The sequence below is a fragment of the Pinus tabuliformis genome, chromosome J (genome assembly GCF_031772625.1).
Source record: "Pinus tabuliformis cultivar Carrire ecotype Pingquan chromosome J, CPIR1, whole genome shotgun sequence".
NCBI classification, from domain to species: Eukaryota; Viridiplantae; Streptophyta; class Pinopsida; order Pinales; family Pinaceae; genus Pinus; species Pinus tabuliformis.
Genome location: NC_142295.1, coordinates 530,251,284 through 530,263,471, shown reverse-complemented (window position 1 = coordinate 530,263,471; position 12,188 = coordinate 530,251,284). Strand labels below are relative to the sequence as shown.

The 12,188-nt window shown below is 40.0% G+C and overlaps 1 long non-coding RNA gene and 1 pseudogene across 1 annotated transcript in view; both read left to right on the top strand.

Moving 5' to 3' along the window:
- The window catches only part of LOC149228085 (uncharacterized), a 110,268-nt gene that overhangs the window by 61,587 nt on the left and 36,493 nt on the right, over window positions 1–12,188 (top strand). The window lies entirely within an intron of this gene.
- LOC149228086 (protein disulfide-isomerase pseudogene) overlaps window positions 6,325–12,188 on the top strand; it is a 36,132-nt pseudogene continuing 30,268 nt past the window's right edge.

The following is a 12,188-nucleotide window of genomic DNA, read 5'->3' as shown; positions in this document are numbered from 1 at the left end:
GTTTTCACAGCAGAGGCGAATTATTTCAGGGAAAACATTGACAGAAGGGAGGAAGTAGATGGGCAAGTTTGATTCCCAAATGCCATAAATGTCACTGTTGTTCAGGTAACTGTTCCTCAGCTGACAGAAGGTCTGCAAGTGGTTTCTGTCACCAACCAAGTCTTGAATTAAGTGGTCCCTATTAGCCAGAGGTAATGCTTCAATTTCCTTGTGAGGTGCATTCAGAGGAGTGATGTTCAAGGTTGCTGGAGTGGCCATCTTCAAATTATCTGTGTTTGTATTTGAAATTAGGATTTGTGCAACAACTGAATGGTGAACACTGCCTCTGAGGCTTTGCCAAAGAACTGTAGAATGAGCTTATCTAGAACTGACCTTACTGTGTAAAATTTATGGTCCAAAAACAAATGTTGCAGGGTGTAGCAGGGTCTTTAAATGAATTTGTTGGATTGCAAGCTATGTGAGCAAAATGCAGAGGAAATGGTGGTCTTTGCAGAGGATTTTTTTATAAATTATCTTAATGCATGGGAAGTTTACAGACTTTGCCGGCGAAAACGAGCTCGAAATATGGTTTAATGGCCTATTTGCAGAGGAGGGCACCATTCGTCGGTTTGCTTTGAATCAATAGCTCACACAGTGAATACAAGGTGGTGATTGGTAGGCAGGAGCACCTTTGGATTTTAATTATAGATCTTTAGGCAATTTCAACAGCGAATTTTGGAAAAAATAGGGTTTTCAGGCGAAAAATGGGTAAATACCTATTTTTATGGCACAGAGGATAGTTAGCAGGGGTGACTCGAGCTGTGGAGCCGAGCTACAGAGCGCATTTGCAGGTTGATGGACTGTGCAACTTCAGGAGGCAGATTGGTCGTAAAATCGCATGCACGTTCTTCACAGGCGCAACAATAGAAAATAAACAAAATAGTCGTTTTCACGACTTTTTAATGAATTTTGGACATTTTAGCGCTTTTGGCACTTTTTAATGATGACGTCATCCTGACGTAATTTTGGCGCGTAGTGGGTACGGAGGGTGACGTGGTCGCTGACGCGTATGTTGGCATTATGAGACAAGTGTTGTCCTTGATGGAAAATCACACTGATGACAAATCATAGTGCAGAAGGATAGCAGCAAGGAATTGATGATCAGACTACAAGTATGAAGAGAAAATATATACCAAGTCGCGTATACAAGCAGGTTCACTATATACCAAGTCGCGTATACGCAGGTTCGCTATATACCAAGTCGCGTGTACACACAGGTTGGCTTCAGTAAAAGAGCGTGTATGTGGAAAACTTATCTTTGGTCCGTGACGGTTAGTCCTTGGAAGTTGTGCCTATGGTTTTGGACCATGGTGTCTCGACGGACGTGTTGATCCCTAGTTTTGAAGTTGATGGTATTGTGTTACTATGGTTTTGACCCGTGGTATTGTGAAGGGCCTAAGGCTATATAAGTAGAAGATCATTAGGCAAAGGGTATGCATTTGTGTGTCTGACGAAGTGAGAAGATCTGGTATTGCTGTTTATCTGTTCGGGACGCTTGGCAAGGGTCGGATCTGACAGCGAAGGCATAAGTAATTATTTCTAGATCTGCACGCGGGTTGCCTTTGGAGAAAGCGCGTATACACGCGGTTTTGGTACAGTGAAGTAGTGTATGCATAATAAGATTTGATATTTCAGGTTGCTGTTGATTTTGGTGGTTGTTGCAGAGTTCTGGGCTCTGGTTTGGGTTCTGTGTTCTTGATGACAAGGTTTCAGTGATTCAGTATTGGGTTGTTTAATGAATTATGATGCAAGTATAAGTTGATGATTGTATTGCAGTAATGTTTGTTTTGTACTCTTGGATCCAGTCTGAAAATTGATGAAACGTGGTCCCTGAAGGAAAGAGGGTTGTAGCCTTCTGTAGGGTCAGCACCTACGTACTAGTAAATGGATCGGCTAGTACAAGAGCTGAGGGGGTTGTAGCTCCCTTCCAAAAGTAGTTGGAAAACGAGAGAGGGTTGTAGCCCTCTGCAGGTTGTAGCCTGCGTACTGGTATAAGGCTGCACCAGTACAAAAGATTGTAAACTAAAGTTTCTTATTAAAGAAAGAAAGAGACGACTTGCAGCAGGTGGTTTTCACCCACATTGGGTTTCCACCTTATATCATGGTGTTCATGTGTGTGGCTTTTATGTGATGATCTGTTCTGTTATACTGCACCTGTTTACTGTCAATGTGGTTAATAATTTTCTGATGCATTTACTGAAGATAAGCTAACTTAATCATAAGATTTCTGGATATACGCTGGTTGCTTTAGACACAGTAGCGTGTACACGCTGGTTCACTTAACTGAAGTAGCGTATATGTTTTTGAGCATGAAATTTGAAAATTTTTATTGATCTGTTAATATTGATTCACCCCCCCCCCTCTCAGTATTATTTCCAACAATTGGTATCAGAGCAGGTCCTTCAGAGGAAGCTTGATCGCTTGAAGGAAAAGATCCATCAGAATGGCTAATCCAGAAAGAGAGGCACACATCAGGCCACAGGTCTTTGACGGGAACAATTTTACTCACTGGAAGATAAGAACCACTGCATATCTACAATCACTTGGAGTAGAAGTTTGGGGAATCGTAGAAGGAGGATACAAATTCCCATCAGCAACTCCTACAGATCCAGCAGAGAAAAAGCAATATGAACTCAATGCCAAAGCTGTTACTGTCCTATTGAGTAGTTTGACACAATCAGAATTTATGAAGATCATGCATTTCAAATCAGCTAAGGAAATATGGGACAAAATCGTTACAAGCTACGAAGGAGATGATCAGGTAAAAAGAGCAAAGCTTCAAACTCTCAGAATCCGGTATGAAACTCTTAAGATGCATAGTAATGAAAGCATAACTAATTATTTCCTGCGTATGGATGAGATTGTGAATTGTATGAGGGATCTGGGTGAAGAATTTGAGGAAGTTGTCTTAGTTGAAAAGCTTTTGAGATCTCTGTTTGCTAAATTTGATTCTAAAGTATCTGCCATAGAAGAAAAGGAGAATGTGCAGAAAATCACCATGTCACAGCTTCACGGGATCTTAACTGCTTTTGAAATGCGACAAGAGGTACCACCAGAAGCCGCATTCGAAGTGTCAGAGGAAGAAGATGAGGTAAATTTTGTCAAGAATCTTGAACGGGGAACTGGACGATTCAAAGGTAAGCTACCTTTCAAATGCTTTCTATGTGGTAGAGTTGGTCACTATGCTGCTAGATGCCCTCATAAGAAAGGAAAGATATCTGAAGAAGATGGTAGAAGCTATTATACCCATATTAAAAGTTCATTCAATGATAGTGAAGATATTAGAAGTCTCATGGCACATGAAAAGAAGAATGCTTCATCCAATAATAGCGAAGATATTAAAAGTCTCATGGCACATGAAAAGAAGAATGCAGAAACTGAAGAAGTTGCCAAATTAAAAGAACAATTGGAGACAAAAACCAGGGTAAGGGAGCAATTACAGGATATAGTAAAGGATCAGAACACAACTATTCAGAGACTTGAATCAAAGATTCTCTCTCTAAAAGAAGATCTTGAAGATCAAGAACATGAAGTGATCAAACTAAAGCGACAAGTGGAAGAAGGAAGAAAAGCTGAAGAAGACCTAAGGAATCAGTATCTGAAAAAGGAAGAACAACATCAAGTTGAGGTAAATATCTTGAAAGGTAAAATAGAAGAAAAGGATAAGCTTTTACGATTTCAAGATAGTACTAAAGTCTTGGATGATATTCTTAATAGTCAAAGGTCTCCTGCTATCAAAACTGGTCTTGGTTTTCATGAATATGTTGAAGGTGAATCTAGTGCACAAGGTGAGGCAAGGAATTCTAATGAGAAATCTGAAATGCTGAACAAGGAACAACCAAGGAAAGAAATTCCTCAAGGAAGATCCTTTACTCCTAACTATGGAAGTGATAGACGATTATTTCCTCCACTGAATAATGTTGAATGTTATGTATGTCATAATCTTGGACATGTTGCAGCCAGATGTAGAAGTAGAATGGGTCAAGACCATTACAAAAGATCATCACATCCCAGGTATTTCAGAGGATATTGCTTTGCCTTTAATGCATATGGACACAAAGCAATTGATTGCGATAGAAGGAACATGAAATATGTAAGATGTTATACATGCAACAACTATGGGCACAAAGCGAGGGAATGCAGGAGCAGATTTCAAAATTCAAAACAAGAGGACCATACATCATCACAGTTCCAGAAGACAGAGACAGAAAGGTGTGGCATAATTCAGACAGCTGACACAACAGACACAGGGGAATCTGAAAGTGATGAATTTCAGTATTCCATCTTGCATACGCTGATATAATGAAGACAAGTCGCGTATATACGCGAGTTACAGGCTGCAAAGTCGCATATATGCAGAAAGGGCAACAAAACAGACCCAGGAAATGGTTCAGTCATGGTTGGCTCAGGCTCAGGGGAAGCATAAAGGGCAGCAGAACAGACCCAGGAAATGGTTCAGTCATGGTTGGCTCACGCTCAGGGGGAGCATATACTTCAAATTATTCATTGTTGGCATTAAATGATACATCTTGTTGAAATGGTATTGCAGGCTTATGCTTATGGTACAGATCTGAATGGCTGGTCTTAGAACCTGCATCTGCTCATGGGGAGCATGGATAGATTGGTACACTTTGGCATAAACAAAGGGGGAGCCAAATCAGAAACTTCAGCATGTACTCAGGGAGAATATGGACAACAGTATGGACAGCAGAAGGTATACCAAAGAAGAAAATATCTTGGTCCGCCCTTTGCCCTTGATGTCAAAGGGGGAGAGTGACTTGGTGTGGTGGTTGCCATCAAGTCCAAAGGGGAGATTGTTGGCATTATGAGACAAGTGTTGTCCTTGATGGAAAATCACACTGATGACAAATCATAGTGCAGAAGGATAGCAGCAAGGAATTGATGATCAGACTACAAGTATGAAGAGAAAATATATACCAAGTCACGTATACAAGCAGGTTCACTATATACCAAGTCGCGTATACACAGGTTCGCTATATACCAAGTCACGTGTAAAAGAGCATGTATGTGGAAAACTTATCTTTGGTCTGTGACGGTTAGTCCTTGGAAGTTGTGCCTATGGTTTTGGACCATGGTGTCTCGACGGACGTGTTGATCCCTAGTTTTGAAGTTGATGGTATTGTGTTACTATGGTTTTGGCCCGTGGTATTGTGAAGGGCCTAAGGCTATATAAGTAGAAGATCATTAGGCAAAGAGTATGCATTTGTGTGTCTGACGAAGTGAGAAGATCTGGTATTGCTGTTTATCTGTTCGGGACGCTTGGCAAGGGTCGGATCTGACAGCGAAGGCATAAGTAATTATTTCTAGATCTGCACGCGGGTTGCCTTTGGAGAAAGCGCGTATACACGCGGTTTTGGTACAGTGAAGTAGCGTATGCATAATAAGATTTGATATTTCAGGTTGCTATTGATTCTGGTGGTTGTTGCAGAGTTCTGGGCTCTGATTTGGGTTCTGTGTTCTTGATGACAAGGTTTCAGTGATTCAGTATTGGGTTGTTTAATGAATTATGATGCAAGTATAAGTTGATGATTGTATTGCAGTAATGTTTGTTTTGTACTCTTGGATCCAGTCTGAAAATTGATGAAACGTGGTCCCTGAAGGAAAGAGGGTTGTAGCCTTCTGTAGGGTCAGCACCTACGTACTAGTAAATGGATCGGCTAGTACAAGAGCTGAGGGGGTTGTAGCTCCCTTCCAAAAGTAGTTGGAAAACGAGAGAGGGTTGTAGCCCTCTGCAGGTTGTAGCCTACGTATTGGTATAAGGCTGCACCAGTACAAAAGATTGTAAACTAAAGTTTCTTATTAAAGAAAGAAAGAGACGACTTGCAGCAGGTGGTTTTCACCCACATTGGGTTTCCACCTTATATCATGGTGTTCATGTGTGTGGCTTTTATGTGATGATCTGTTCTGTTATACTGCACCTGTTTACTGTCAATGTGGTTAATAATGTTCTGATGCATTTACTGAAGATAAGCTAACTGAATCATAAGATTTCTGGATATACGCTGGTTGCTTTAGACACAGTAGCGTGTACACGCTGGTTCACTTAACTGAAGTAGCGTATATGTTTCTGAGCATGAAATTTGAAAAGTTTTATTGATCTGTTAATACTGATTCACCCCCCCCCCCCTCTCAGTATTATTTCCAACAGCGTATGGTGACGTGGCACATGACGCAGTGGCCGGGCGGTGATGTCAGCGGATGATGTGGCAGTACTGTAGAGGAGTGGGGGGCCGACATGGACGCGACGTCATCGGTGACGTGGGCATGACGTCAGGGGGCAGGTGGCGGGCGGTAAGCGGTTTTCCCCGCACCGCCTTTGGCCCAGGGTGGTTTTGCAGGGGGGGCTCCGATCACGCCAGGAGATTGACGCGTGGCGGGGGTACGGCAGCAATACCGCCCATCCCCCGGATGCTAACCTTCGGCAGATCGGGGCATGCGATATCTGCTGCCAGCCGTTGGATCGAGGGCACTGGATCGGATGGCGGAAGGGAAGTTAAAGCTGCGGGGTTTGAAATGAGGGGGGCCCGCACATTATTTAACATTTAATAATGTTTTTAGGGCATAAAACTTTGGGTTATAGGTTTAGGTGGGCGCCACGGTTATTCGTTTAACCGGATGTTTAAACGAAACCCGATATATACAAGCGCGGAGGGTAATAAGGTATAGCTTATGTGGGAGGGGGTTTGCACGGTTATTTATTTAACCTGAAGTTAAATAAACTCCGAAGGTTTATATGCGGAAGGGTTAATATAAAGTCCCGGATGGACTTAATATTCCCCGAAAACTGTATTGTATGGCTATAATTGCCAAGGGTAGGGCTATTTATATTTTTTGGGTTTTTTATATAGTTTTTTGTAGAATAGGGGTGGAAAAATTGATTGAGGGAGCTAAATAATAAAGTTAAAAGTTAATATGACTTTATGGAATGAAATTGCATGAATAAATGCTAAGTTTATAGAGTGAAACTTAGGCATAGGGAAATGAAAGGAGTATGGAATGATGATTTTTACACAAGAAATGTGGCTTCTTTCAACTAAGTAAACTCAGAGTTTAACTTAGCATTTCTCGTAAAATGAAGTGAAATAGGACTATTGGGCAGATCCCAAGGTCCTTGAGGGGATGTTAGTAAAAGATTTCTGGGGGAATGATGGGGGAAATTAGTCATGCTTCCACTGTTCTGCAGTCACTTTGCCATAGTACTAGTGTCATTGATGAGATAAATCTTTCTTGACAAGACAAAAAATGATCACAAACTTGCTTCTACAACCTCAAACTGCCTACCCAGCCTAATACACCTAGCATTTTTTCTTCCTTTAGATTGGGTGAATTTGAACTAGCAAACCCTGAAGTTCCTCTTTTCTTTTGACTACCCTCCTATCTAAATCTACCCTTATCTCTTCCAAGGGCCCAGATTAAGCAGTTGGGCTCCTTATTTTCTCTACATATCTACTCATCTGCCAAGCTTTGAATTGTTTGGACAGATATTCATTCTCTATTCTACCACAGCAAATTCAAATATGGAGTGGTCCAGATTGATCTGTTGGGCCATCCATTAAGTTCGATAAACAACAATATTTGCACATTGTGAACTTTCAAATAAGATAGCAGTGGCATTTTGACTGGCCACTTTCCTAGTCTTTTGGTTTGGGGTTCATTTTTATTATTTTTTCTAACCAATTCATTTTTCTTGCCCTTTGATTATTCTTTTAGGGCATACCCTCTTTTCATTTTTTAATTTTCTTCATTTGTATACAAAATATGGAACCTTTGCAACCTGGAAAGGATGATCATATTTGGCACTTCCATAGTCAATCATGAAAAATGAAACCTATTGGTATAGGAACCTAACAGTGGCTCCACTTGGGGATGGATTTTCCTAGTGAAAAGCCAAGAATAGCAGGTCAGATGGCCTTATTCTGAGTTGGTTGCTGTAATTCAAAACTTCCTTCTCCTGGAAACCAATGATCTAAACCTTTGTAGCATGTGTGCACTCCTCATGAGCTGATCTGTGCAAAATTACAGCTCTGTCTTTGCTGGTTTCTCTGAGTGCTTATCATCATCTTTATAGTTCCCAAATCTTCTTCTTGATCTCTTCTGGTAAATTCAAAATATACACCAAAAGTGGTGTAATTCCCTGACTTTTTCCTCAAAATCTGCTGCATCTTGTTCCTTATCTAATTGCTGTAAATGAAAATTGGTGGAAATACAAATATTTATGTACAATATACAGTTGTGTTGTGTTGATCAAAGGGAATAAAAATAATGCTTGAGCATTCGCCCATTAACTAGGCCTTCCTCAACATCTGTGCCATCCAAACTCTTCAAAAATAGGTGTTGTTACCTTGTACAGCCTGAATAATATAAGGTCCTTTCCACAGAAAATCAAATTTGCCATGCTTCCCTTTATCTTCCCTCATAGAGTCCCATCTCAACACTTTGTTTCCTATGAAGAAATCTTCAGCATTTGTTCTTTTGTCAAAGATCTTCTTGAGTTTATCTTGTAGAATCTGGGTTCTCTGATATACTTCTTCTCTTGTCTGCTGCAAGTGAATAGTTTGATTGATCCTTCTCTAAATATCATTAGGCTCTTCTTGTATTTCTTGCAGCAACTTTATCACTGGGATTCCCAAAGATGAAGGGAATCTTGCCTCCATTCCATAAACCAATTCATATGGGCTTGTTCCAATGGATCTTATGGTGGTCAATCTGTCTTCCCATAGTGCATTCACAAGTTTTTTATGCCAATTATTTTTATTCTCCTCCAAGACCTTTTTGATGATGTTGATGAGGCTTTTGTTGGATGATTCAGCTAGGCCATTACCTTGAGGGTAATAGGCTGTGGAGTGGCCCAAGGTAATATGGTATTTATGGCAAAAACTAATCATTCTTTTGGATTTGAAGGTTGCTGCATTGTTTGTAATGATCTTTTCTGGACAGCCAAATCTAGACAAGATGTTGGTTTCTAAGAATTGCATGATGATTGAGTCATTGTCTTGCCTATAAGGGATGGCTTCTATCCATTTGGTAAAATAGTCTGTGGCAGTCAAAATCCACTTGTGTTGGCCAGAGGAGGAAGGGTGAATTTCACCAATAAAGTCTAAACCCCATTGTTGAAACAGTATTTCAGTTGAAATAGGTTTGAGGGGTAAATGTAACATCTTTCTCTTGCCTTCAAATCTCTAGCATTTATGGCAGGACATTACAAATTTTTTCACATCAGCAAATAGGGAGGGCCAATAAAATCCAGTCCTCAGGATCTTATCAGCTGTTGACTTCCAATACAAGTGTCCTCCACAGTCTCCTGCATGAAATTCCTTGAGGACTTTGTCAGTTTCATCCAATGTTAGGCAATTAAGCAAAATACCTTCATGATTTTTCCAAAATAAAACATTGTCTATAATACAAAACTTTGATGCCTTCATTTTCAAGAATCTCTTTTTAGTCCTAGACAACCCTGGAGGAGCTTGCAGGTTTAACAATACAAAACATATGTCAGCATACCAAGGTGATTGTAAAAAGGCTTGATTGATCTGTGGAGTCGCCATCTCCTGTTCGTTATCCAGTTCATTGATGTCAAGGGCTTGAAAATTGGTTTCAGTCATCAATTTGGCTAATCCTTGTCCTTTTATCAGTTTTGTAGGCTTGATTTCAATGTCATATTCTAAGATGTTGGCTATCCATTGGCCCCTTTTACCTTCAATTCCTTCTTGAGTCAAAATATCCTTAACCACAGCATTTGGAACATAGGCTATCACGTGTGAGTACAGGATATAAATTCTGGAATCCTTGATGGCTTTTACAAGGGCATAGGCCTGCTTTTCCATGATCTGATATTTTAAGGGAGCATCTCTAAGGGCTTTGCTGAAGAAAGCAATGGGCTTCTCACACCCTTGATCATCCTTTTGCAATAGGACAGCAGCAATAGTATGCTCAGATGCAAAGGAAAAAATGATGATATCTCTATCAAACTTGGGACTTGTGAGGACTGGTGTTTTTGTTAGGGTTGTTTTAATGTCCTCAAAGGCTTGTTTAGCTTCCATTGTCCATTTGACTTTGGAATATTTCTTCAGCATATTGTTCAACAGTCTTATTAGCTCAGCTAAATTGGGGATGAACCTCCTTAGGAAATTGATCTTTCCTAAAAAAGCTTGCAGTTCCTTGATGTTTCTTGGATGGGGCACTTGGAGAATAGCTTGAATTCTGTCCGAGTCAATCCTAATGCCATCTTTCAAAATTATGTAACCTAGGAGTTTGCCTTCCTCTAGGCCAAACAATGATTTCTTTGGATTCAATGATATGCCATATTTTCTGCAAATTAGGAACACTTGCCTCAAATGCTCTAAATGCTCTTGGTCTGATTTTGAAAAAGTAGTGAGATCATCAAGGTATATGACTAAGAAATCATGGATCTCTTTGGCAAAGGCTATATCCATTGCTCTTTGAAATGTGGCCCCTACATCTTTGAATCCAAAAGGCATTTTGACATATTTGAAAGTTCCCCAAGGTGTTGTGAAGGTAGTTTTGTCTTGATCATTCAAGTGAACTAAAATTTGATTGAATCTTGAGAATCCATCTAACAATGAGATCCTAGAAGCTCCCACTACCCTTTGTAGGATATGGTCTATTTTTGGTAAGGGGTAGTGGTCTTTGAGAGAGACTTTGTTCAAATTTCTCAAGTCAACACAAAGTCTTATCTCTCCTGTTTTCTTCCTAGTAGGCACTATATTTGAAATCCATTCTGAGAACCTGATAGGTGCAATGATTTTGGCTTCATACATTCATTTAACTTCTTTTTCAATCAGGGGAAGGAGGGCAAGATTCACCCTTCTAAGCTTTTGTTTAAAAGGTTTTTGATTCTCTTTCAAAGGTATAGTATGTTGGATGACCGAAGTATCATAGGATTTGAGGTCCTCATAACTCCAGGCAAAGACATCTTGGAACTCCTTAAACAACTCAATGTACTTTAGCTTTTGATCAGCAGGCAATGTCTTGGATAGTTTTATCATTTTGGGATTTTCTGTGGTTCCAATGTTGCAGTCCTCAATTTCTGCATTGAGAGGTTGCATCTTTGGCTTCCTAGGAATGTCATTTGAGCCAAATATGTCCTCTAAAGGAGTTAAGCCAGTGGGCAGAAAATTATCCTTTAGTTCAATTACTTCAGCTTCTGCCTCAACCAATTCATCAAGGTCTGTTTGCTTCAGTTCTTGTAGATTCTTGTCATCAAAAGTTGTTGGGTGAAAAATCAGCTTTGTTGTTTCAGCTGAGATAGTTTTCTCACTTTTGTCTATTTGTTGTTGATCATCCATGGTGCTTGTATCAATGTTTATGCTAGAGAATTCCTCTTTCAAATTCAGGAAGTTATTTATCTGTTTATCATTCTCAAAGACCTTCCAATTTTTGACATTATCTGGGACAGCAGGTCTATGTTTGATTTCAGCAGTGAAGTGGTAATTGGGCTTAAATGGAAGCTTGCAAGTGCTGGCAAAGGTTTCCAAGCTATGTGCATGTAAATTGTGCTTTCTAGGAATTTTGGTGAGCCGAGATTCTGAGAAAGTTTTAAGTATTTCAATGGCTGCCCCTCTGTAAGCCCTTAATCTAAGATCATTTGTAACAAAATTTCCCTTCATCTGCTGTATAATCAGATCTGAATCCCCTAGAATTGAAACCTTGGTTGCCCCAAGACCTCTGATCAGTTTGAGACCTAACAAAAGGGCTTCATACTCGGCCATATTGTTTGTACATCTGAAATTTAACCTATATGCATGACCTTCAGCATGGTCATTTTGCATGTTGTGTATCCAAACCCCTGCCCCTGCTCCTAATTTGTTTACTGAGCCATCAAACTCCAAGTACCATAAGGTTTCTTGGTTATGACTAGCCTTAAGAGTTTTGGAAGCTTGTTCAGTGGGAAGATTTGACTCTTGTAACTCATATGATATGTCATTTTCCTTTATTGCATCAATCATATCAACAATTTTTTGATCTTGGGCACTAGATTGTTCATTCATGCTTTCTGTTTGTGCTGCTTTCAGGAGTTTGACATCAATTTTGGGACACATCCCAGCATTATATAAAATGAATGAATCCATATCGGAATGCATAGAATAGATGGGGAAGTTTTGGGGTTT